This window comes from Callospermophilus lateralis (genome assembly GCF_048772815.1).
Source record: "Callospermophilus lateralis isolate mCalLat2 chromosome 8 unlocalized genomic scaffold, mCalLat2.hap1 SUPER_8_unloc_1, whole genome shotgun sequence".
Lineage (NCBI taxonomy): Eukaryota > Metazoa > Chordata > Mammalia > Rodentia > Sciuridae > Callospermophilus > Callospermophilus lateralis.
In genome coordinates, this window is record NW_027510150.1 from 379576 (window position 1) to 406930 (window position 27355).

General features: G+C 45.5%; 2 pseudogenes; one reads left to right on the forward strand and one right to left on the reverse strand.

Annotated features, from left to right (window-relative positions):
- The window catches only part of LOC143385784 (broad substrate specificity ATP-binding cassette transporter ABCG2-like), a 101962-nt pseudogene extending 75202 nt beyond the window's left edge, over positions 1-26760 (reverse strand).
- Positions 1-27355, forward strand: part of LOC143385791 (broad substrate specificity ATP-binding cassette transporter ABCG2-like) — a 564412-nt pseudogene that overhangs the window by 215388 nt on the left and 321669 nt on the right.

A 27355-nucleotide genomic window follows, 5' to 3' on the forward strand; every position in this document is an offset into this window, starting at 1 on the left:
GAAAAAATGCTCACCATCTCTAGCAATCAGAGAAATGCAAAATAAAACCACTCTAAGATACCGTCTCTCTCCAGTAAGAATGGCAGCCATTATGAAGTCAAACAAAAACAAGTGCTGGCAAGGATGTGGGGAAAAAGGTACACTTGTACATGGCTGGTGGGACTGCAAGTTGGTGCAGCCAATTTGGAGAGCAGTATGGAGATTTCTTGGAAAGCTGGGAATGGAACCACCATTTGACCCAGCTATTCCCCTTCTTGGACTATACCCAAAAGACCTAAAAAGAGCATACTACAGGGACACAGCTACATCAATGTTCACAGAAGCACAATTCACAATAACTAGACTGTGGAACCAACCCAGATGCCCTTCAACAGATGAATGGAAAAAAATGTGGCATTTATACACAATGGAATATTACTCAGCCCTAAAAAATAACAAAATCATGACATTTGCAGGTAAATGGATGGCAGTAGAGCAGATTATGCTTAGCGAAGTTTTCCAATCCCTAAAAAACAAATGCTGAATGTCTTCTTTGATATAAGGGAGGTGACTCAAAATAGAGTATGAAGAAAGAGCATGAGAAGAAGATTACCACGAAACAAGGAAAAGAGGTGGGAGGAAAAGGGAGGGAGAAAGGGAATTGCATGGAAGATGGAAGGAGCCCCTCATGGGTTCACAAAATACATATACGATGGTATGAGGGGGAAGGCAAGAAAAAAAAGAGAGAGAGAAGTGTCACAGTAGAATGGTAGAGAATAGTGATGGTAGAGGAGGGAAGGGGAGGGGGGATAGGGAGGGCAGCAGAATACAACTGACACTAGGATTGCTGTATGTATACACATGGATGTATAACCAATGTGATCCTGCAATTTGTACACGTGCAAAAATGAGAATTCATACCCTATTTGAATAAAATGTATGATATGTCAAGATCATTGTATTCTCTTGAGAAACTAATTAAAAAAAGAATAATTGGGTTTCCAGGAATCCTTACCTTTGCTGCCACAGATATCCAATTTTGTCTCCCCAGCTGAAAGACTGCTGAGATATAGCTAGGTTTCTAGAAGATGCCTCTAGCAGCATATTCCTGCCTGGATTCCAAGTGTTGCCCCTTGTGCATAAAGTTTGCATTTGCAAATACCTGGAGCAGAAAAGGCATGGAGTGCTGGCATTGCCCAGTGCTGTTCCTTCCTTGTTGGGATTTTTGTTCTTGTAGTTCTTGTGGCTTGGTTGATCTCATCAGAGAACTCTTCAATACTCCATGTCATGTTCTGTCTCCTTCTATAGTTGTTCTCAGGAGTAGCTAGTCTGCAATAGGCAAAGAGAAAGTTTTTCATGGATGATTTTGGCTTTCAAAAATGAAAACTATAATTATTGCCATTAACATTTTAAACTTAAATTTAACAACCTCAGTTCAATACCAGGTCTTATTCCAAAACTATTTAAGGAGACTTAAGTTTTCAGGACATCTATTATCATGTAAAACAGAAGAGAGGCTTTCTATTTAATCGGAAAATAACTGAGAAAAAGAAACTATCAGATATCAAGTATGTGCATAAACCTTTGAAAGGATTACTTTATTGACCTACAATGAACTTCAGGTTTTGTCTATTACCAATAAACTCTATGAATATTTGTGTTCAAATCTTTATTTAGACACCTTGAGAAATTTCTTTATTTCTTTTGGCTAAACTAGGAGTGAAATGATTGGATCTCTGAAGTGTATGTTTAGCTTTAAAAGGAACTTTTATTAAAGTGACTGTACCATGTGCATTATTAATGTTTGAGAAACTGAGAAACTGAACAATTAATGTTCCATTTAGTTTTTCATGCATAAGCCACATATTTTGTGGAAATAGGCCTAGTGGTATAGTTTATTGCTTTTTTAAAAAAACTGGGAATTGAACCCCTGGTGCTTAACTACTGAACCACATATCCAGCTCAGCCCTTTTTTATTTTCCCTGAATTGCTTACATCCTCACTAAGTTGCTGAACCTGACCTTCAACTCAGGATGCTTCTGCCTCATCCCTGAGCCAATAGAAATGCAAGCATGTGGCACTGCATCAGGCTGTTTTATTGCTTTTTGATTGTGGGTATGTAATTGTAACTCTAATCTTTCCAAACTCGGAAGAGAATGTGTTTCCATTTCACTAATGGAACATGCTTTCTGAGACATGAATTTTAGATACTTTTGCACAGTATGTCCTTTATGTTCTATAAGCATGGTGGTTGAAATAATATTATATTGTGAAAGTCTTTTCTTTTCAAATAGACCTGTTTTAAGTGAATGGTCTATTTATAGTAGTTCACATTCCATAACATTGCTTATTCTAATAAAGACAGGTAGAACATATTTAAATAGAAGATTTCTACAATTTAAATAGAAGATTATGTAGTATTTAAAATATCTAATAAGTGTGATTTTATTTTTATTCTTTTCATTCAGCAATAAATTCAGAATTCAAAGTGTGATGTTGAAGTGAGACCTATTTGGGGAGAGAGATAAGTGTTTCTATTGAAACCATCACTACAAGATACCTTCATGAGTTCACAGATGGTGGCCATTAGGAATGTCAATGTTTCCTTGATGTTTAAGAACATTGCTTCCCTTTTATGGTGTCAGAATATAATTGGCTTTTTATAATCAGATACCATGGCCTATGAGTTTTGTTTCTTTATTTTTTTAATGGTTGTTCAAAACATTACAAAGCTCTTGACATATCATATTTCATACATTAGATTCAAGTGGGTTATGAACTCCCATTTTTACCCCAAATACAGATTGCAGAATCACATCGGTTACACATCCAAATTTTTACATAATGCCATATTAGTGACTGTTGTATTTTGCTACCTTTCCTGGTTAGTACTTGGATGGGAGTTTTGTTTCTTTAATAAGGAAAATAATCATTCCCAGTCAAAGCAAGCACTCTTTCAGGATTGCTCAAGCCTCCAGAATGGTTATAAAAGAATATTTTAACTCAGTGTGCAGACCTATATGAAGTAGAGGTTTTTTCTATTTTCTTGATATTTTTATGGGATTATACACTTTTAGTTAATGTCAGACAACTCCCTTTAGAAATAAAAGAAGTGACAAGATAGCATAGAAAATGTTGAGGCATGGGTGGGAGAGAAATAGTGAGGATCTGAGGAATACTGGGCTGAAGACAGAGCTACTGTGTAAATTCAAACAAAGTCCTTGCAGCAATACCTGCTCTCTTACCAACTTCGTGTCTTACTTGTTGGTTAAAAATCCTGATTAGGAGAGAAAGAAGAGGAAAAATGGATGGGAGGCTTTGATCTTTGGCAACATGATTAGATAGACTGGACTAATAAAAAGCTGACAAGGCATTTGTGAAACACAATAATTAAGAAATGATGGTACCAACAGATTTTGTGATGAAAAGAGGTAGAAGGTACCATGCTTTGAATATGTGCATGTTGAATATATAGAAAGCACACACTGTGTTGGGGTTCATTTACCTCACTCATCCTTTCCAGCTCGCCTACTAGGGACTCATTACACTAAGGTGGAGATTCACTTATTCAACGAAATACGGGTGCCTAGTAGGTGCCTTGTGTTTTCCAACATTCTAGTGACAGAGATATGCCCTCTATTAATAGAAACCTTTTATTTGGATGGAAGGATCAGAAAACTAGAGCAGTTTCCCTGTACTGTTTGCTGTGATTGATGGAAGTATTCAAAAACAGAACAGAAACTCTTTACCCTGTATTGAAGAGCCAGGTGCACAGAGATTGAAAAGGTGAAAAGTGTGTGTGTGTGTGTGTGTGTGTGTGTGTGTGTAGGGTGGTTGACCATGCCCCAAGAATGGCATTTAACTCCTTTGCCCACAAACAAGACCAGACTGTGGATGATTGTCTAGTAAAGTGAATAGAACCAACAGAAATCCTTCAGGTACCTTTCATCTTGTGTATGCAGTACTAGGAATACAGTGTGCTGTGCATGATGGGGAAGGGCAGGAAGGAGAAGCAGTTACAGTAAGACACAGTCTTCTTGTCAAAGTTTCACAGTATGAGGAGGGAGGAGCTCTGTAGGCACAGACTCTAAAGCAGAAAATGATGGGGGAATGGCTTGAGAGGGGCTAGAGAAGGGTGGAGGGAATGTGGGGAGATCAGGAAATAGTGGACCATAGTCGATGGACTTTGCTGCCTTTGTGGGATTAAAGTAGCTCTATACCCTACTTAAATCAATGAGCATGTCTCTGTCCAATCACAGTGTTTGTGTAAATAGAAAATAAGTGACCAGCTGTAAGGTGCTTATCCCTGGACTAGAATGTGAATGCCAGGGCGCTAGGAATTTGTATTTCCATTTGTTCATCTACTTGATTTGTTCTCAGCTCTGTCCCATCTCCTAGAAGAGTATGATGTATATACATAATAGTAGACATGTCATAATTATGTTGCCTGAATGAATGTGGAACTAGCCTGTGTTCCACATAGGAACTGTGGCATTTCTCATTCTATAGTACTGCTGTTTTGAGTAACATGGGGGTTTAACGTCAGAGAAAGCCAAACAGTGGAACCTGTGGAATGCTTTGCCTTAACATATTCACATTTGTTTTCTGGTTGGATCATTCAGGATGGTTTGCTCATTCCTTGAGAAAGTATCTTAAAACTTTGGAAGTTTTCCAGGCATTGAGGACTTAGGGAACAAGAAGGATGTTTGTGATCATTTTAGAAGTAGTTACTGAGTAGATATTAATAAGGGAGATGTATTAAGAACTGTAAAGAAATGCACTTTGAGAATTTACCCAGACATTTGAATTTGGGTGTTTGATAATAATTGAACCCAAGACTTCATGCAAGCTAAACCCTCATGCTAGCACTGACCCACACCCCCAGACACCCAGTCATTTCTGTGTCTTTACACTGGGGAAGGAAAGATATCAAATGAATTAAGAGTTTTCTGAGTCACAGCTGGCTCTTGTTTTACCACGCTCTCATTAACTAGTCCTGTGTTTGGAGTCTCTTCAGTGAATGAGCAAAGTGAATGGTAATTTTTACCTCAGTCCCTAGAAGCCCTATTTTCATTGTGATAGGTCAGGTGCCACAGGCTATGAATGATGAGGTCCTTGTGGATCTGTTGTGGAGCATTTGTGCTGGGACTTTCATCACTCATAACAGCCATGCACTCATAGGATTGACCTCCCTGGATATCAATATATGAGGATGCATAGCTGTGACCTTTGATCTTGCACTTGGAACAGATATCCATTCTAATGAGAATACATCTGGATGTACCTCAAAATTCTAAAGAGAGACTGGCATAGATATCAGAGTTCTGAATGGGTGAAGTCAGATGGCTGAGTTCACTCCTCTGCACTTGCAGTAGTCCTGTCCTTAGGTCCCCTCCTCCATTTCATTTTCTCAGTAGTTTCAATTCTTATATTTAGGACAATATTTAGCCTACTTGACTTCTTGGGTCTTAGAAGAGTCAATGGTGCCATAATTGCCTCTACTCCATCTGATTGTTCACTAGCTTTACACATATATTTAATTTGATTGGAGCATACTTTCATCTGTTTTCTGGTTGTGCATATGGACATATTTTGATTGAAGCATTCTTTCATCTGTTTTCTGGTTGTGCATGTTAGAGAGATGTCTCTCAATACTAAGCCAAGCATTTTCCAGCCGATTCATCAGTCACTTAACAAAGCAATAAATCTATCCTGGATTTTTAATTGGTAAGATGTTTTTCTCGAGTTTGAAGAACAGGTGACGGTTTCTTATACCCTTGGATGCTTTGTTTTACTCTTTGATTTCTACTGATACATTAATTTTTGTTCTGATTAGATTTTAAAAGTGAGAACACTACTGCTGATTAATCTCCAAATCAGTGTGGTTTATTCACTGTGTCTGACTTGACTGAGAAGCAGATGAAGGGAATTTGAAGAGGCTGATCATAAAACATTACTCAGAAATTTTTCAAGAGGAGTAAGAGTTATGGATATGATTCATGAGAATTTGCTACATAATTTGTGGTCTGCAAGCATTAAATGTGTCATTTCCCAAAAGGGATTAGTGGTTTCAAGATATTTCAGGAATCTCAGATAGTTTTTTTTTTTTTTAGGTCCTAAATAGTGGATGATATCCTATATGTGCTAGACTTCTCTTAATCAATGAGTTATTTTCTTTAAGATTGTTATCTGTCTGCAGTTTCATCAGCCTTAACTGAACATATTCAGCATAGCCCCTAAACCTATAGAACTCTTTAAAAAGTGAAATATTAAATCAGTATATTTTTGTGTTTACAGTGGGATCAGGAAACCTGGCCTAATGCCATCATGGGACTCTCAGGTGCAGGCAAACTTTGTGGATACAAAGAAAGTGTAAGTAAGCCCTTTTTTGTGCTGTTTCAGTGTGATTTTAAAAATCACATTCAGGGCTGGGATTGTGGATCAGTGGTAGAGTGCTCGCCTAGCATGTGTGAAGCACTGGGTTCAATTCTCAAGAGAGACTGGCATAGATACCAGAGTTGTGGTGTATAAATAACCAGAGTAAGTTAATTAATTAAATAAAGGTTATTGGCAACTAAAAAAATATTTTTAAAAAATTGCATTCATTTGTTGTGCATTCCCTGTGTGGTCCTAGGTACTACTGAAAAAAAAGTGACCTCGACATTTGGCATATAGCTGAGAAACCAGCCTCTACCTCAAAGCAAAGCCTGTCCAAGGAAGGGGGAGTAACCCTTGTCCTTGGAAAGACCCACAGAGCACTCCTAGGCACATACCCACCCTGCTAAGTTGTTTATCTACAAATAACAGTAGAAATCTTTGAGCCAGGTGTCCCTGACTCAGTCAGGCTAAGTAAGGACCCATAGCAACCCCCTAGCAGCCACCAATAAGCATGAGAGAGGGAAAATACCTGGGATGCCAGAAGACCCTCCCAGTAGTTTAAGGAGGTTGATAACATGTTGGGAAACCATGTAGTTCAGCACCTCGTGACTTAAACCAATCAGTTCAAAGGAATCCCCCTCTTGTACTAACCAATCACCCCTACCCAACTTGTTCCTGCCAGTGAATGTGCTAATCAATGTTAAGAGTTGTTGTTTGATTTTCCCAGGGTGTGTGATGATTTGCTAAGAGATTCTCCCTGCCTTCCCCAAAGAGTGTATAAAACTGCTCAAACCCTGGGCTAAGGGCCTCTCAGCATCACCAGTTGTGGTGTGCATGTGGAGGACCAAGCTAGCTCACAATAAACACCTCTTTGCTGCTTATATAAATCTTGGTCTCTGGTGGACTTTTGGGGGTCCCTAATTCGAGCATAACAGAGTGACCAAGAGATCTTTATTGTGGGGGTATCTAATTAACAGGGAAAAGGGAGAAAAAGAGAGAGAGAGAGAGAGGGGAAAGAGAGAAGAAAGAGAGAGAGATAGGGAGAGAGCAAAGTGAGAGGGGGGAGAGAAGAAAGAGAAACAGAGCGGTAAGAGCAAAGCTAGAGAGAGTGAAAGTGAAAGAGAAAGTAACAATAGGAGAAGATCTTATATCCCTTTTGCTGTGTTGCTTAAGTCAAACAGGGTCTGTGGGTCTGCAAGCTGCCTTGTTGGCACAGAGCGGTTGGATCACACAATAGTTGCTAAGGTGTCATCTTCTGCCTTCAGGCAGACCAGGCAGGGGCTAGATGTGGGTTTCCATTGCACCAGACGGGTGAGGGGTGAGTGTTCAGCCTTGAGTGGGGTTGAATGTTCAACCTTGAGTGGGGTTGAGTGCTCAGACTTGAGGCAAACAAGTGATAAGGAACCAGAAGGGTGAGGGTGAGGGTTGAGTGTTCAGCCCACCCTGCAGCTAACATCTGTTCAGCCTGCCCTGCAGCTAACAAATATGAATACTGCCGCAGTCTGGCCGGGCACAAATCATGAGCCACTCAAGCAGGCACAAACTTTATTTCCGAACTCCCCTGAACGCCAACCACAAGGTCCTTCCAGTGACCCCACACCGATGGGAACTCCCTCCACTGGAACTCCACCAACCAACTCGAACTCTTCAGGAATCCCTGCGAAAGCTCAACCAGAACTCAAGGGAAACTCCGCGAGAACTCAAAAGTCATCATCTTAATGGCTCGCTGGCAAAATGCCAGGGGCCATTCTGACTCAACTGTGGCTCTCAACAGAATACCTTGCATTTAGATTAGATTTTGGTTTTTAATCCTAGGACAAGCAAGTGTTGTTAAACTCAGCTTTAATAACACATCATGATAAAGTGATTAACCAACAGCAATTGGCCATGTTATGAGCTAATGAGGAAGGAAGATAAGGGAATACTATAAAAAGTGGAGAGAAAGTGCTGAAGTGAGGACATGCATCAGAAATTAAAAAAAAAATGTTTGAGATTTCTTATAGCTTCTGATGAAAAGGAAAGTAAGAATTTCTGGTGTGTGTGTTTAACACACACATATTAAACCTTAGAATGTTTTGACTAGTTCATTTAGTAACGAATAGAATTTGGATTCTAAGTAGGTGAAAGATGTGGCCTTTAAAGGAAGGAATAATCTCACAACAAATCTGTCCTTTTATAGGTTGTTAGACGTCTTAGCTGCAAGAAAAGACCCAAGTGGTTTATCTGGAGATGTCTCAGTACATGAAGGATGCCAAAGGTACCTGAGGATGCCAATTTCCAGTGTAATTCAGAGTATGTGTACAGGTAAGTATTAGTGGGTTTGCCTTTTAGGTGTCTCCTGTTTCTATATGGGCAAGAGCCTGGGCTTATAGTTTATCATGTTTCCAGTTGAACATGATCAAGAAACCATCTTTCTCTATACTACATTTACATAATCTCCTTTAGGATTGAGTGAAGAGTCAAAAGGAGAGGCAGAAAGAACCTGGAAATAAACTTTTAGGCATTTCTAGCTTTTGTGTCATTTCCAACAGCATCTACTGTTGTCCCTTTTGCCTTTTATTCACTTCTCTTTTTCTCCTAAAAAATGACTTTTTAAAAGTCCTCATTCAAAGCATTCCTTAAGTGTCTAAAAGTCATCATAATCATGTGTGCTACACGTGGGTGTGCAGATGGAGAATGAAAATAATTCCCTTGGGCTCTGAAGCTGTGTGAAGTTTCTTAAATTCTTAAAGTTGAAAGCTCACAATAGCTAGAACTTTCCTTTGAGTTTGTTATTTTCATATATTAAATTACATACACTGAATTGATGGTCTTAGAAAAGATTCAGTGTTTCTCAATGAAATCACATTTGCCTTCAGGATGATGTTGTGATGGACACTCTGATGGTGAGAGAAAACATATGGTTTTCAGCAGCTCTTTGGCTTACAACAACTATGACAAACTAGGAAAAAAATGGAAAGATCAACAAGGCCAGGAGGAAGGGCAGATAGAGAAACCTGATAGAGTCATACATAACCAGGAAAGAAGTGCTCCTTGTGTGGGCAATATGACCTTAATCAGAAGTTTCCCAGGGTGTTTGTTGCTGCTTTCTGTGTATGAAGATTCCTTGGAAAACTCTGAATGGAACCACCATTTGACCCAGCTATCCCTCTCCTTGGTCTATACTCAAAGGACTTAAAAACAGCATACTACAGGGACACAGCCACATCAATGTTTATAATAGCACAATTCACAATAGCTAAACTGTGAAACCAACTAGATACCCTTCAATAGATGAATGGATAAAAAATATAGCATATATGCACAGTGGAATATTATTCAACAATAAAAGAGAATAAAATCATGGCATTTTCAGGTAAATGGATGGCGTTGGAGAAGATAATGCTAAGTGAAGTTAGCCAATCCCCAAAAAACAAATGCCGAAGGTTTTCTCTGATATAATGAGGCTGATTCCTAGGGGGGTAGGGAGGGAGAGTATGGGAGGAATAGACAAACTCTAGATAGGGTAGAGAGATGGGAGGGGATGGGAGATGGTAGGGGATTAGCAAGGATGGTGCAATGTGATGGGCATCATTATCCAAAGTACAAGTATAAAGACACCAATTGGTGTGAACATACTTTATGAAAGTAGATATGAATAATTGTGCTATTGTGTGTAATAAAAATTGTAATGCATTCTGCTGTCATTTATTTTTAAAAAGTCAATTAAAATTTTATTTTAAAAGAGCAAAAAAAAACTGGTTGCTTTTTGTAGTGATGAGAAAAGTGACTATTTATATACTATGAAGAGGGAAATTATGCAGAGAAATAATCTTATCTGTGGTCTAGTCTTGGAGATGGAGTAGGCCTTATGTGGCCTTTTCTGTGGTCCTCCCTCCCATCCTCATTTTTCAAGACTCAGATTGTTTAATTCTTTGCACTTTCATCTTCAAAAGTGCATTGTTTAATGTTCTGGGGTCAGAGTGGTCTTTGTTTTTTATCTTATTGTTGATTTACAATTTTATTCCTGTATGTTATAATAAAATTTATGATATTATCTCTGTTTTTTTTTTTATTTGCAAAGATTTGCCTGTGGCAGAAAATACGGTTTGTTTCATAACATGTTCCCATATGTTGTTGAGAGGAAAGTGAATTTAGTCATTGATGGATGAAATATTCTATAGATGTCTCTTAGGTCCATATATTAATTATATATTTTTTAGTTTTTTTAAGAATCTTTACTTAGTTTTTGTTTGGTTGATCCATTCAGTAATGAGAGAGGAAATTTAAAGTCACCCAGTGTCATTGTATTATGGATTCTTAATATTGATAAGGGTTTGTTTCATGTGCATAGACGCTCTGTTGGTTGAGGCATTAATCTCTGCCATCATTATCTTGTGGATATACAATTCCTTTTAGCAGTATGAAGTAACTTTCTTTGTCTCTTCTGATTAATTTAGCTTGAAATCTACTTTATCTGATATTGGAATTGCTAAGGTTGATTGTTCATAAGTCCCACTTGAATGGTATATCTTATCCCATCCTTTTACCTTCTGTCTATGGATGTATTTGACTGTGTGGTGAGTCTCTTCCAAATAAATTATTGTTAGATATTGTTTCTTAATACAGTTAGTCAACCTCTGTCATTTTATTGAAGATTTTAGATTATTTACATGCAATGTTGTTATTGAGAGAGAGTTTATATTTGCAGACATTTGATTTGTTTCAAATATTTAAAGCAGATTTGATGCCCCTTTAATTGACTGTTCTCATAGTGCACTTCCTTCCTATGCTGCTTTTCATTTTCATTCTTCATTTCTTCTTTATGGAAAATGTCACTGAGTATGTCTTGTAGTGCAGGATTCCTATTATTAACTATTTGCTTCCTGTTCATAATTAAATGTTTTTGTTTTATATTCAATTCTGAATCTTAATTAGGCTGAGTATAGAAATTCATGTTTCATATCCATTTTCTTTCAGGCTTTTGTAAATATTACTCCAAGTCTTCCTGGCTTTTAGGGTCTGGCTTGAGAAATCAATTGAAATCTGGATTGGTTTAGTTCTAAATCTGACCAGCCCTTTTTCCCTTGGAGCTTTTATAATTCTATCCTTTTCCTGTAAACTATGCATTTTCATTGTAATGTTTCTTGGTGTGCATCAATTGTGATTATTTTATAATTTGATTCTTATATGTCTCTTTGATTTGAATTTCTCTCTCATTCTTAAGGGTTTGAAAATTTTCTAATATTATTTTTTCAGAAGATTATGCCTCCCTTTAGCTTTTATTTCAAGCCTTTGTCTATCCCAATGAATCTTAAATTTGATGGTTTAATGATATCCCATGTTTCTTGAATATCTATTCATTGTCTCTTAACATATTTTCTTTATGGAAAACTATATTTTCAAGATTATATATTTGGTTTTCAAGGCCTGAAAATCTACCTTCAATGTGATATTATCTTTTGGTGATGCTTTCCACTGAACTTTTAGTTGGTTTCTGAGTTTTTTACTTTTAGGATTTCCATGTGGTTTCTTTCTAGAATTTCTTTATCTTTACTGAAATGATCTTTTATATCCTGCATTTTCTCTCCAATTTTGCTTTTTACAACTTTTTGGGTTATAGAAAATTTAATCTATGAAATTTCCAAATTCTTTCTCTGACATATCCTCCATCGTAGTGTACATGGAGTCACTTATTGAAGCATTATGTGCTTTAGGGATGATTTGTTCTCTTGCTTTCTCATACTGTTTCTGTGTTTACTCATCTATTGCTACAGTTCTCACTTCTTTATCAAGAGAGGGACTATTCATGAGTTTCTTTCTCTTAATATCCCTGGGTTTATCATATATCCAGATGTTGATTTTTTTCAGTGTGTCAACTCTGCTGATCCCAATATCAACACCAGTTTCAAGGATGCCACTGAACCCTATTTGCTATAATCAGTTCAGAGCAAAGCCCCAAACTATCCAACCATATAAGAAATACAAATTTGTTGCTATTTTCTCCACAGTTCCCCAAATACACATGTAATCCTGTAATTAAAGTACCGGAATCACTTAAAAATAGTTCTTAAATTTATCATAATTACTATCACCTTAAATGAGGGATGAGGAGTGGGGAGATAGGCCAAAAACGAGAAGGAAAAGAGAGACAGAAAGAAATATAAAGAGAAGAGGTATAAAAGATAATTCATACCAAGTTACAAAGGCAAAACAGATGGATGGTGTTTATGTAAGGTAGTAGCAGATAATGCAAGAGGATGAATTGAGGGTAAGAGGAACAAGTAAAAATCAGAGATATGAAAACAAACTTAAGAAGATTGATGCCAATTAATACTTTAAAACATTAAATTAAATACATTCAAATGGGTTGAAGGGACAATGTTGGCTTTTGGGGTCACTACTCTCATTTCTGTTAAAAGTTACATATATTATCAAAGTTGAGGTTAGAGTTATTTATAGTAAACCATGCCAAGCTGAAGAAAAGTCTTGTTGTATCCTGGTTTGGATTTCAGAGGGGTTTGGACCTGTAGCAGATGAACATCATGTTTTTTTGTCTATGGATCTCTCCTGAATTATATTGGCAAAGAGTCAACCTTTCATCACATTTTTGTTTTTGTTGTTGTTGTTGTTGAATGATTGAGTTGTGTTGACTTTGGGGCTGCTTTTTTATTAAAAGTGATTTGTCTTTCTAGGAAGACACTTTCTTTATTCTCTTATTTAGTTCCAAGAAGGCACTTCCATGAGTTGCTTGCTTGGATTTCCAAGGGAAATGTAAAAAGGCAATTGTTGGCTTCTTAGACGCATAAAATCTCATTGATTCAAATAATTTATTTTTTAGCTCTTTATGATATTTGAACATGACAGAAATGTAGAAAAATTGTCTGATTACTCAAATGATAGGAACAACTACCTAACAATTAAAGAATTAATCCACTGTATTAGTAATAATACTATTCCCTGCAATTGGTCATTTGTTTCCCTCTTCTCCCATAATTACATAAGGAAATAAGCACATTTCCTTACCTTACGAATACCATTATCAGTGAACAAATGAACAAGGTCTCTGTATTATCAGGTATTTTGTGTTTATATTGACATCTTTCACATTTCCCTAATTGTCCCTCAAAGCCTTTTTTACTGGTTATAATAATTATACAGAATAATATACTCCATTGAGGTATATTTGTACATGCACATAGTACTTTCAATTAGGTGCCCAAATGTCTTTTAATAGTTCAATTGTTAATAGAAACCAATCAAGGGACATGAAGAACATTTGATTATGATTTGATTACAAAAATTCCAGATGTGTTTCCTACTTCTTCCCTCCCCCAAACCTTTTTTATCCCCTCTACACACACTTACTGCTTGCACCAATTAGGCCACTCTCCCTGTGAAATATCCCCTCTCCTAGATTTTTCTAAAAAGATAAATAAGCAATTCCAAGGTAATTTAAGATGTAGAAAGAATCACTTTGGGGAAAAATGAAATAAAAAAGATGCGAGTATGGTATGATAAAAAGTATATGTTCCTGGAACTGAGGTGACTCTCTTCTTTTCAATCCAGTTGGGATCTTTTTGTGGAGATGTAGTGTTTGGAGGTGGTGGTTACACTATATTAAAATATCACTATTGGTTGTTTCCTTTTCTTCTCTCTTTTCCCTTTTTTTTTGTACCAAGGATTGAACCCAAGGGTGCTTAAACATTGAGCCACATCTCTAGCACTTTTTTATATTTTATTTAGAGACAGAGTCTCACTAAGTTCCTTAGGGCATCACTAAATTGTTGAGGCTAGCTTTGCACTTGTGATCCTCCTGCCTGAGTCTCCTTAGCACTGGGATTATAGGCATGCCCACTGCACCTGGTTCTTCTCCTATTTTAAGAGTTATTTTCCTGTCATAGTTTTTGTTGTTTAATTCTTAGTGTTTTAAACTACTCTCTTACAACTATTTGACTAGTGAGGAATGTGCAGGACTATTAAATGAATGAGCTTTATATCAGGTGCAATCACTTGAGAAATTTGCACTGGGCTCAGCTGTGGTAAGAGCAAAAAGTCTTCTCCTTCTCCCAGGTTTCATTTACTTCCTGTTCAGAATAATGAAGAAAATGAGATAAAGTGTCTCTAGCAGGACTGCTACTGGTGAATTCACCAAATGATAGTGACCATGGAAATTCTTGAAGATGAAAATAATTTGTGTTTTAGGTGGAATCTAAAGGAGAAAGAAAAAGAACTAGTATAGGAATGGAGGGGATCCTTGATCCTCTCATCTTCTTCCTGTGTAAGCTCACAACTGACTTAGATGGGAGAACAGCTAATGGTGTCATAAGACTCCTAAAAAATAAATGCTATGACAACATTGTTTTTCATTCATTTACTGTCCAATTATTTCTTTTTACTGGTATTTCTGGTGCAGGAGCTAAAAAAAATGTTCCTTCTTTATTAGCTGGTTAGAATTAACAAAAAACAAGTGGGTCAAGAAAGATGAAACAAGAACATACAGAAGGAAGGCCATGCTGTCTTCAATATGAAGGTCAGAGAAGACCACAATCATGTGACACCTGAGCTAGGAGAGAGTGAGTGAGATTTGCTGTAGATCAGAAGAGTTTGGTTGGAAGACACAGCCATTGGCCCTAAGGCAGAGCATGTCTGATGTGTGTGGAGCATCAGCAAGTTCAGAGGGAAACACCCAGAGACTAAGGTGAGTGGAGGTTGCCTCGTGAACTGTCACAACCATACCATAGATTGGGGGCTCAACAACAAAATTTTTCTTATGAATCTGAAGGCAGAAAGTTGAAACCAATGTGTCTTCTGGATTATTTCTTCATCAGCTTCTCATTGGCTGCAGATGGTCACCTTCTCCCTTTGTATGTCTGTGTCCTAATCATCTCCTAACTGGACATAGGCAAATGAGGACCTTCAATTACCTCATTTAACCTTAAAAACCTCTTGGAAAGTACCATGTCCATTATGGCCACATTCAGAGGCCTTGGGGGATAGGATTTTAACATTTGAGTTTGGGGAGGACGAAGTTCAATCCATCACAGGTCGACTTGGACATGAGGTGGAATTGGGCGGGTGACAGATCACATAGACCTCATAGGTCATGTAAGAAGTATAGCTTTTCCTGTCACTAGGGGAAATGGGGAGGTTTTTGAGAGTTTTGGAGCACAGCAATGGCAGTTAGGCAAGGGTGATGGGAGACCCAGTGAAGGAGTTGCTGAAGGATGATGGAGCTTCAACCAGGATGGTCATGGTGAGCAGAGGATGGATTATAGGTCTGTTTTCAAGGGAACCAACAGGATCATCTCAGGATTTTCACCTGTGATGGGAGGATTGAAACAATGACTGCTGATATTTCGAGCTTGAAGAAGTGAAAGAATGAAATTAAAGAAATGGCATTTCCTTAAAAAAATGTGAAGGGATATTTGTAGGAAATTTTTGAATAGTTGAGATTTAGACATCATCTTTAAAAATATAGGAATATATTTCAAACTGAGAGAAAGGATCCAAGAACGATACAGATGGAATCCTACTCTTCTCACCTGGATTTCCCTCTGTGACATTTCACTCCATATGCAGCCCCTCCTTCCCTCACTGTTGGTCCTTAGTTTTTTCTGCCATCCTCCCCTTTCACACCAAATATTTCCTGCTGTAAACTCCAATCAGGGAGGACATGCCATCATCTTCAATCCCCAATCAATAAGCATGGCTTTGCCAACGTCCAATCAGAACTACTCAGATTTCCGGAGTGCTCCTTACTGTCTCTGTTTCCTGTCTGCCCAGGATCCTCTGCAGAAACACATTTTCCCTGCCTTCTCCCAATCTGGAACAGTTAATGGGGTAACCCCTGCAAGGTCCATCCCAATGAGTGTTGCACGAGTGACTCAGGCATGAAAGAATGCTGAGTTCTCAATGCAACACACCTGGGAATGCAACCTGCAGAAGTGGTGTCAGCCTTTATCATCTAAATGTGGTAATATATATGTATACATAGATATCTCCTATAAAAATACATGAATGAACATAGATCTATAACTATTGCTATTTCTGTTATTGTGTATACATTGAAAAAACCATGAACTCATAATAATATTTCTGACTCCAATCTAACAGCTCTGTCTTATTTTCAGTCTTTGACATTTTCACCTTTTTAAGTGACATCAGATAGGGAGAGGTTTGGCTTTTATTATATCAAAGTATATATGTCACTTACTTGCTCAGTGACATAATTTAACTGTTTAATGGAACCAGTCTCTACATAGCTCTGGTTTCCCTTTGTCTACCACCTCTAGAAACTCCTCTGCCCCATTGTTTTAAGTTGCCAGTCATATTACCTTCATGGCTTCCCCTCTCTGTCACAACCATGCTTCATCTGATGCCCATGATCTTATGAGCAGGTCTCTATGCTACAAGAGGAAACAGCAAGAAGGGAATATATCCATGGGTTTATACCTCTTAAGTTTACATGTCATTTGCACACATAAGTGAAGTTGTCAAATTATGGGTCTGGAGTTCAGGCCCCATTACACAACATATGTCGGATATTTTGATTCATAGACATTTTCTTTGAGGTTTGTTCTGCTTATCACATAGGCATCCTTCCTCATGCAGAAAGCTCTGCTCAGTCCTTCTCAAGCACCTCTCTGCACACTCATCATCTGGGGACTGGTTGAAATGCAGATCCTGTTTCTTTGGTCTCAGGAAGGCAACAAAGTTCTCCACAGGAGATTTAAAAAAGAATTACTGATACTAATGCTATTAGTCCTCAGAGAACACTTTGAGCGCAGAGCTCTCAGGATTCCCACATCCATCTTCCAGTCCTTTCCCAGCTTCCTTAATTTCCATTTTCTTCATGAAGGATTCACCATGGTCCTGTTTGGCCCTCACTTGTAGTTATCTTCTTCATCCAAAACAATGACAACACAGCAAATTCATAAACACTGTTGTGTTACACAGAATTACTTCTTATAGTTTTGAGATTTTGCCTGTTCATTTCACACTTTGCTCACCTTGTTCTTTCACTGTGAGTATCTCTTTTCTTAGCTTACTATTGTTGGTAATTTGGATTTTCTACATATATAACCTTCAGAATGGGTTATCACTCTCTATTTTTGTTTACAAAGAGCCATCAACTACTTCTATTCCACCTCAATTGAAATTATAGATCTTATCTCCTGTTTCTCTTTGAGGGAGATCATGCTTGGATATACTAGATATACTAGGTGCTTATCAATTTATTAAATTCAAGTGATTCTTCTCATAAGATATTTAAAAAATAGTTTGGGAAAGTGATTTTTGCCTTTGCTTCTTATATTCATAAGTAATAAATCCTATAAAACATAGGTTAGAACTGTTTCTACCATAAAATCAGACTAGAGCTCAGATTCCAGCCTTGCTCCTTAGTAACTGTGAGCCCTTGATCAGTTACTGACCTTTAAGCCTTATCTGTAAAAATAAGGAAATACTAATATCTTAATAGTCTTGTGAAAACTATATCTCTAAAACATTTAGGTAAGTGCAAAATGACATTCTAAGGGCTTAATAATATTAATGTATTACTAAGGTAGGATGAAAACAAATTACTAAAGAGTATAATTACTTAAATGATCAATGAAAATTCGTTATTTGATTATTCTTTTAATACTTAGTTGATACCTAGGTCTCAGAGGAAGTTACTAGAGATTTTATGAGATACTTATTAATAATATGGACTCCCTATACCAACCCCCAAATATTGTATACCAATTTCCCCAAATTCACTGTCTGAGAAGACTCTCTAGGCATCTGCATTTTGATTCAAATTTTAGCCAATTCTAGACTGCTGATACATCAAATTTTAAGAATCTCTAGACTTTTAATAAAATCATTGAATTTTATTTTCCTCAGCTATCAAATATGTAATGAGTTGAAATGAGAAGTTTGTAAGAGAAAATCAACTTGAACTGAGAGAGGTGCTGGCAGGAATAAGTATTTCACCAAGAATTACAAGGTTCAGATGTTTAATGATTCATTATTTTCCTTTTAAACTTAAGATTTCAGAGGAGAGACACATGATTGTCTTCTCCATCCATGTGAATTTTTTTACTCAAGCTTTAGAATATAGGAATTATACAAATAATAAGTTTTTCATAGAAAAACTTGTGAAATCAGTAGTAATCTGTTTTAATGAGTTACTAATTTATCCAGTAATCTGTGGCCTGTTAGCTTCTATCATTCCAAAGCTAACACGACTGAAATGCCTTCAAAGACACTCAGGGTGGAGGAGTCTTGCCCCTGGAGCAGGGAGTACCCAGGAAGCTGGTAGCAGTGGAGCTTCCTCTGCACCCAGGTTGGAGGTGTCTCATTCCTGGAGAAAGGAGTGTTCTTTACCCTGGCTGCAGCAGCTTGCAGAGCTCCCCCCAGCACCTAGGGTGGAGGGGTCCCACCCCTGGAGGGGGGAGTCCACCTGAGCCTGGCTTCAGGGGCTTGCTGAGCTTGCTGCTGCACCCAGGGTGGAGGTGTCTTGCCCCTGGGGAAGGGAGTGTCCTTTACCCTGGCTGCAGCAGCTTGCAGAGCTCCCCAGCATCTAGGGTGGAGGGGTCTCACCCCTGGAGGGGGGAGTCCACCTGAGCCTGGCTTCAGGGGCTTGCAGAGCTAGCTCCTGCACCCAGGGTGGAGGTGTCTTGCCCCTGGAGCAGGGAGTGCCCTCACCCCTGGATGGGTCAGAGTAAGGAGCTCCTCCAGACACCCAGGCTGCAGCTGTGTGAGGAGTTACCCCTGGAACCCAGGGTGGAGGGGTCTCGCCCATGGAGTGGGGAGTGCCCTTGACCCTGGATGCAGCGGTGTGCAGAGCTCCTCAGTGCACCCAGGTTGGAGGGGTCCCCCCCTCATAGGGGGAAGTGATCTCAACCCTGGCTGGGGCAGAGTAAGGAGCTCCTCCCAGCATCCAAGGTAGGGGGTATAGCATCTATACGGGGAGTCCTCTAGACCCTGGCTAGTGAGGAGTGTGGAGCTTTCTCCAGCACCAAGGTTGGATGGGTCTCCCCCCTGCAGCGGGGAGACCCTCTACCCAGGCTGCCACAGCATACGAAGCTCCCCCATGCACCCAGGTTGGAGGGGTCCCACCCCTGAAAAGAGAGTATGGCTTCAGTGGCATGAGGAGCTGCACCCAGGATGGAGGGGTCTAACACTGTAGTGGAGAGTTCCCTCGACCCTGGCTGCAGTGGCTTACAGAGCTCCTCCTGTCACACAGGATGGAGGGGTCTCACCCCTTGGGGGGGAGTCTCCTTCACCCTGGGTGCCATGGCCTGTGGAGCTCCCCCTGACACCCAGGGTGAAGGGGTCTTGCTCCTGGAAGGGGGAGTCCCCTCAAACCTGAGCACAGCGGCTTGTGGAGCTGTCCCTGGCACCCAGGCGGAGGGGTGTCCCCTCTGAAGGGGGAAATACCCTTGATCCTGGCTGCAGCTGCTTGCTGAGCTGCCCCAGGCACCCAGGTTGGAAGGGTCTTGCCACTGGAGAAGGGAGTGTCCTCTAACTTGGCTGAGGAGACTTGTGGAGCTCCCCTGGCACCTAGGGTGGAGGGGTCTCGCCCCTGGAGAGGGGAGTCCCCTTGACCCTTGCTGCAGCAGCTTTCAGAGCTCCCCCGAAACCCAGGGTGGAAGGGTCTCACCCCTGTAGGGGGCCGTCCCCTGGAGCACAGCTGCAGTAGCATGAGAAGCTCACCTGGCACCAGGTTAGAGGGATCTGGCCACTGGAGTGGGGAGTCTGGTCGCCCCGGCTTCAGCGGCTTGCAGAGTTACCCCTGGCAACTAGCTTCAGGGGTCTCATCCCTGGAGGGGAGAATCCCCTCGACCCTGGCTGCTGTGGCATGCAGAGATCTCCCCAGCACCCAGGGTGGAGGGGTTTCGACCCTGGAGAAGGGATTCCCCTAGACCCTGGCTGCAGCACCCTGTGGAGCTGCCCCTGGCACCCAGGGTGAAAGGGTCTCACCCCTGGATATGGGAGTCCCCTGGAATCTGGCTGCAGTGGCATGCGGATCTCCCCCTGGCACCCACATTGGAGGCTTCTGACCCCTGGAGAAGAGAGTGCCCTTGACCCTGGCTACAACAGCATGAAGAGATCCCCCTGCCCCCAGCACCCAGGGTGGAGGGGTCTCGTCCTTGGAGGGGAAAGTGCCCTTGACCCTGGCTGCGATGGCTTGCAGACCACCCCGCCCCCCCAAACCCAGGTTAGAGGAGTTTCCACCCTGGAGGGAGGAGTGCCCTCCACCCTGGCTGCAGGCATCCTAAGCTCCCCTGGAAACAAGATTGGAGGGTCTTGTCCCTACAGGGGGGAGTCACCTCGAGCCTGGCTCTAATGGTGTGCCCTGGCACCCAAGTTGAAAGGTTTTCCACCCTGGAGGGGGGAGTGCCCTCCACCCTGGCTGCAGGCATGTTGAGCTCCCCCAGAACTCAGTTTGGAGGCAATTGCCCTGTAGTGGGGAGTCCCCTAAACCCTGGCTACAGCAGCTTGCGGAGATCCCCCTGGAACCCAGGGTGGAGGGGTCTTGCGCCTGGTGGGGTTAGTACCCTGGACCCTGGTGGGGCAGAGAAAGGAGGTCATCCTGGAACCCAGGGTGAAGGGGTCTCTCCCCTGAAGGGGGGAGTGCCCTTGACCCTGGCTGCAGTGCTGTGCAGAGCTCCCACCAGCACCCAGGTTGGAGGGGTCTCCCCCCTGGATGGGAGAGTGTGGTGGCTTATGGAGCTCCCTCAGGCACCAACGTTGGAGTGGTCTCCCCCTTCGCGTGGGAATTGCCCTCCACACTGGCTGCAGTGGTGTGTGGAGTTCCCCCTGGCACCCAGGGTTGACTGGTTTCCTCCCTGGAGGAAGGAGTTTCCTGGAGCTTGAGTGCAGTGATGTGTAGATCTCCCCCAGCATGGGGGAGGGGGTAGGGGTCTCTGCCCTGGAGTGGGGAGTGACATCAACCCTGGCTGTGGAGGCATGTGGACCTCCCCCCTGGCACCCAGATTAAAGGGATCTGGCCCATGGAGTGGGGAGTGCCCTGGACCCTGGCTGAGGCTGCTTGCAAAGCTGCCTCAGGCACCCAGGTTGGAGGGGGTCTTGTCCCAGAAGAAGGGAGTGCAGATTGACTCTGGCTGAAGAGGTGTGCTGAGCTCCCCCTGGCACCCAGGTTGGAGGGGTCTCGCCCCTGGAGCAGTGGTGTGCGGAGGTCCCACTTGCACCCAAGGTGCAGGAGGCTCGCGCCTGTAGGGAGAAGTCCCCTCCATCCTTGTGAGGAGGTGTGCAGAGCTCCCTCAGGCACCCAGGTTGGAGGGGTCTCTCCCCTGGAGAGGGAGTGTCCTGAACCCTGCCTGGGGAGGCATATGGACCTCCCCCAGGCAACCAGGGTGGAGGCTTCCCGCCCTGGAGGGGGGAGTCCTCTACACCCTGGCAGCAGCAGCATGAGCACCCAGGGTGGAGGAGTTGCTCCTGGAGGAGGGAGTCCCCTGGACCCTGGCTGCATTGGCATGTGGAGCTCCCCAGGTACACAGGGTAAAGGAGTCTCACCCCTGTAGGGGGAATCCACTCAACCCTGGTTTCAGCAGCATGAGGAGCTCCCCCTGGCACCCAGGGTGGAGGAGTCTCGCCCCTGGAGGAAGGAATCACCCTAGGGTGGAGTGCCCTCGAAACTGGCTGTAGCAGCTTGCAGAGCTCCCCCCGCACCTAGGTTGGAGGGGTCTCCACCCTTCAGGCACTCAGGATGGAAGGGTCCCACCACTGGAGAAGAGAGTCCCCTGGAATCTTGCTGCAGCAGTGTGCAGAGCTCCCCCCTGCCCCTAGAGTGGAGGGGTACCACCCCTGGAGGAGAAAGTGCCCTGTACCCTGGTTGAGGTAGCAAATGGAGCTCCCCCAGGCACCCAGGGTGCAGGGGTTTGGCACCTTGAGGGGGGAGTCTCCTGCAGGGTGTGGAGCTCTCCCCCACCCCCACCCCCAGGGTGGATGGGTCCTGCCACTGGAGAATGGAGTCCCCCCTTGACCCTGGCTGAAGCGGCTGCTGAGCGATCCCAGGCACCCAGGGTGGAGGGGCCTCGAGCCTGGAGGGGGAGTCCCCTGGAGCCTGCTTGTGGCAGCGTGCAGAGCTTGCCCTGGCACATATGTTGGTAGGGTCCCGCCCCTGAAGGAGGGAGTCCTCTTGAACCTGGCTGCAGCTGAGTGTGGGGCTCCCCCTGACACTCAGGTTGGAGGAGTCTCCCCCCTGGAGATGGGAATCCCTTCAATCCTGGCTGCAGTGGTGTTTGGAGCTCCCCCAGGCACCCAGGGTGGAGGAATCTCACACCTGGAGAAGGGAGTGCCCTGGACACTGGGTACAGCAACCTGCAGACCTCACTAGGCATTCAGGGTGGAGGGGTCTCACACCTGGAGGGGGAAGTGCCATGGATCCTGGCTGCAGCATACAGAGCTCCCCTGGCTCCCAGGGTGAAGGGGGTCTCGCCCCTGGAGTATGGAGTGCAATCCACCCTGTCTGGAGTGATGTAAGAAGGTCCCTCAGGCACTAAGGGTGGAGGGGTCTCTCCCCTGGAAGAGGGAATCCCCTTGAGCCTGGGTGCAACTTCATTTGGAGCTCTCCGCAGCACCCAGGTTGGAGGGGTATCTCACCTAGATGGGGGAGTCCTTGACCCTGGCTGCTACAGCATGTGGAGCTCCTTCCTGCATCCAGGGTGGAAGGGACCCACCCCTGGAGGAAGGAGTACCCTCAACCCTGGCTTCTGTGGCGTGTGAACCTCCCCCTGGGACCCAGGTTGGAAGGATCTCCTCCCTGGAGAAGGGAGTGTCCTTGACCCTGGCTTCAGCAGCGTGCAAAGCACCCCCTGGCCCCCAAGGGTGGAGGAGTCCTGCCCCTGGAGAAGGGCATTCCCTGGATTCTGTCTGCAGCAGCATGCAGAGCTCCCCCCAGCAACCAGGGTGGAAAGGTTTCACCCGTGGAGCGGGGAGTTTCCTCGAGACTGGGTGCAGCTGCATGCAGAGCTTGCCCTGGCACCTATGGTGAAGGGGTCTCGCCTCTGGAGGGGGGAGTCTCCTTGACCCTGGTTGCAGTGGCCTGCGGAGGGAGAACAGGCACCCTGGGTGGAGGAGTCTCACTACTGGAGAAGGGAGTCCACTCAACCCTGGCTGCAGCTGGCTGTGGAGCACCCCCAGACACCCAGGGTGGGGGTGTCTTCCCTTGGAGGGGAAAGTGCCCTCAACCCTGCCTGCAGTGGCATGTGGAGCTCCCCCTGGCACCCAGGTTTGAGGGCTCTCCCCGCTGGACAGGGGAATGCCCTAGATCCTAGTTACAGCATCATGGTACAGAGCTCCTTCTGGCACCCAGGGTGGCCGGTCCCGCCACTGGAGAAGGGAGTGCCCTGGAGTCTGGCTGCAGCGGCACACAGAGCTCCCCCCTGCACCTAGGGTGGAGGGGTTCCACCCCTGGATGGAGGAGTCCCCTAGTCACTGGCTGAAGCATTGAGCAGAGCTCCACCTGGCACCAGGGTTTAGGGGCCTCGCCCCTGAAGTGGAGAAGTCTCCTAGAGGCTCCGTGCAGTGGCCTGCAGAGCTCCCTCAGTCACCCAGGGCCAAGAGTTCTCATCCTTGGAGGAGGGAGTGCCCTGAGCCAGGTGCAGAATCATGCGGAACTGGCACCCAGGATGAAGGGGTCCCACCCCTGGAGAAGGGAGTCTCCTCCAGTCTGGCCAGGGCACCATGTATAGATTCCCTGGGCACCTAGGTTGGAGGGGTCCCACTCCTGGAGGGGCAAGTCCCCTCGACCCTGGCTTCAGAGGCCTCCAGATCTCCCCGTCACCCAGGTTGGAGGGGCTCAACCCTGGAGGTAGAAGTCCCCTCAACCCTGGCTGCAGAGGCGTTTGGAGCTTCCCCTGACATCCAGGGTGAAGGGATCTCTCCCCTTGAGGGAGGAGTCTCTTCCAGCCTGTGTGCCACAGCCTGCAGAGCCTCCCACCCAACCCTGGCACCCAGGTGGAAGAATCCTGCCCCTGGAGAAGGAAGTCTCCTGGAGTCTAGCTGCAGCAGCAAGCAGAGCTCCCCCAGGTACCTAGGGTGAAGAGGTCCCACCCCTGGAGGGGGAAGTCCTTTGACCCTGGCTGTGGCAGCAAGCTGAGCTCCCCTTGCACCCTGGAAGTGGAAGTGCCCCTGGAGAAGAGCATCCCCTGGAGTCTGACTGCAGCACCATGCAGAGCTCCTTCCCCAGCACCCAGGGTAGAGAGGTTTCACCCCTGGAGGGGGAGTCCCCTTGAGCCTGGGTGCAGGGCATGCAGAGTTCCCCCTGGCACCCAGGGGTCTCACCCATGGAGCAGGGTGTGCAGGGCTCCCCCACCACCCAGGGTGGAGGGTTCTTGCCCCTGGAGGGGGAAGTCCCTTCAACCCTGGCTGCAGCGGCTTTGGGAGAGACCCCAGATACCCTGGGTGTGTGTGTGGGGGGTCTCGCTTCTGGAATGGGGAGTCCACTCGAGCCTGGCTGCAGCTGAATGCAGAGCTCCTCCCGACACCCAGGGTGGGGGTGTCTCCCCCTGGAGGAGAAAGTGCCCTCAACCCTGCCTACAGTGGGGACCTTCCCCTGGCACCCAGGATTGAGGGTTCTCTACCCTGGAAGGGAGAATGCCCTAGATCCTGGCTGCAGCAGCGTGATGTGGAGCTCCTTATGGCACCCAGTTTGGAGGGGTCCCGCCCCTGGAGAAGGGAGTCCCCTGGTGTCTGGCTGCAGCATCATACAGAGTGGAGTGGTCCCGCCTGGACAGAGGAGTCCCCTAGACCCTGGCTGCAACAGCGTGCAGAGCTCTGCCTGGAACCCAAGGTGGAGAGGTCTCGCCCCTGGAGTGGGGAGTCTACTTGACCCTGGGTGCAGAATCCTGTGGCTCTCCAGCCTGGCACCCAGGGAGGAGGGGTCCCGCCCCTGGAGAAAGGAGTCTCCTCCAGTCTGGCTGTGGCCTCATGCAGAGCGCCCCCTGCACCTAAGCTGGAGGGGTCTTGCCCTTGGAAGGGGGAATATTCTGGAACCTGAATGTAGTGGCGTGGGAGCTCCATCTGGCACCCAGTGGAGGGGTCTCACCCCTGGAGAAGAAAGTTCCTTAGACACTGGCTGCAGCAGCGTGCTGAGTTCCCCTTGGCACCCAGGGTGGAGGGGTCCAGCCCCTGAAGAAGGGAGTCCACTGGAGTCTGGCTGCAGCAGCATGCAGAGCTCCCCATTGCACCTAGGGTGGAGGGATCCAAAAGTGATTGGAGGAGGGAGTTCCCTCTGACCCTGGATGCATCTGCGTGTGGAGCTCCCCTGGCACCCAGGGTGGAGGGGTCTCACCCCTGGAGGGGGGATTCCCCGGAAGCCTGGGTGCAGCGGCTGAGGAGCTTTCCCCTGCACCCAAGGTGGAGGGGTATCGCCCCTAGAGTAGGGGGGCCCTCGGCCCTGGCTGCAGCAGCGTGCAGAGCAACACCCAGCACCTAGGGTTCAGGGGTCTCGCCCCTGGAGGCGGGAGTCCACTGAGCCTGACTGCAGAATCATATGGAACTCCCCTCTGGCACACAGGGTGGAGGGTTCCTGACCCTGGAGAAGAGAGTCTTCTCCAGTCTGGCTAGGCAGCATTCACAGATTCCCTGGGCACATAGGTTGGAGGGGTCCAGTGCCTTGAGGGGGAAGTCCCTTGACCCTGGCTGAGCAGTGTGCTGAGCTCCCCCTGGCACCCAGGGTGAAGGGGTCTCTCCCCTGGAGGGGGAAGTGCCTTGGATCCTGGCTGCAGCATGCAGAGCTCCCCTGGCTCCCAGGGTGAAGGGGTCTTGTCCCTGGACTGAGGTGTTCACTCCATCATGGCTTGGGTAACTGGAGGAGGGAATCCCCCTTGACCCTGGCTACTGCAGCATGTGGAGCTCCTTCCTGCACCCAGGGAGTAGGAGACCCGCCCCTGGAGGGAGGAGTACCCTGGACCCTGGCTTCTGTGGTATGTGGACCTCCCCCTGGGACCCAGGTTAGAGGGGACTCACCCCTAGAGAAGAGAGTTCCCTTGACCCTGACTTCAGCAGCGTGCTGAGCTCCCCCTGGCACCCAGAGTGGAGGAGTCCTGCCCCTGGAGAAGGGCGTCCCCTGGAGTCTGGCTGTAGCATCATGCAGAGCTCCCCCCAGCCCCCAGGGTCCAGAGGTTTCCCATAGATGGGGGAGTCCCCTGGAGCCTGGTTGCAGCATGTGCGAGGCTCTCTAGGGCACTGAAGTTGGAGGGGTCTTGCCGCTGGAAGGGGAGTCCTCACAACCCTGGCAGCAGCAGCATGCGGAGCTCTCCTCAAACCCAAAGTGGAGAGGTCTCGCCCCTTGATAGGGGAGTCTTCTAGAGCCTGGGTGCAGTGGCCTATGGAGTGCACCCTGCCACTCAGGGTGGAGGGGTCTCTGCTGGAGGAGAAAGTCTCCTCAGCCTGGCTGCGCTGCATGCGGAGCTCCACCAGGCAACCAGAGTGAAGGGGTCTCGCCCCTGAAGGGGGGAGTCCCCTCCACCTTGGCTACAGCAGTGTGCTGTGCTACCCCAAGCACCCAGGGTGGAGAGGTCTTGACCCTGGAGCGGGGAGTGCCCTAGACCCTGTCTTGGGTGGAGTATAAGCTCATTCCAGCACCCAGGAAGGAGGGGTCATGCCTTGGAAGGGGGAGTCCCCTCAACCCTAGATGATATTATGTGTGGAGCTACCCCTGGCACCCAAGGTGGAGGAGACTCACCCCTTGAGGGGAGAGTTTACTCGAGAGTGGGAGTAGCTGCCTGTGGAGCTACCCCGGGTCGCCCAGGGTGAAGGGGTCTAGCTCTTGGAGGGGGGAGTCCCCTCGAGCCTGGGTGAAGCATCATGTGGAGCTCCCCCTGGCACCCAGGGTGGCGGGGTCCCATTTTTGGAGAAGGCGGTCCCCTCCAGCCAGGGTGCAGCAGCATGTGGAGATCTCCCCTGTACCCAGGGTTGAGGGGTTTCACCCCTAGAGGGGGGAGACTCCTCGACCCTGGCTGCAGCAGTGTGTGGAGTTCCACCAGGCACCCAGGGTTGA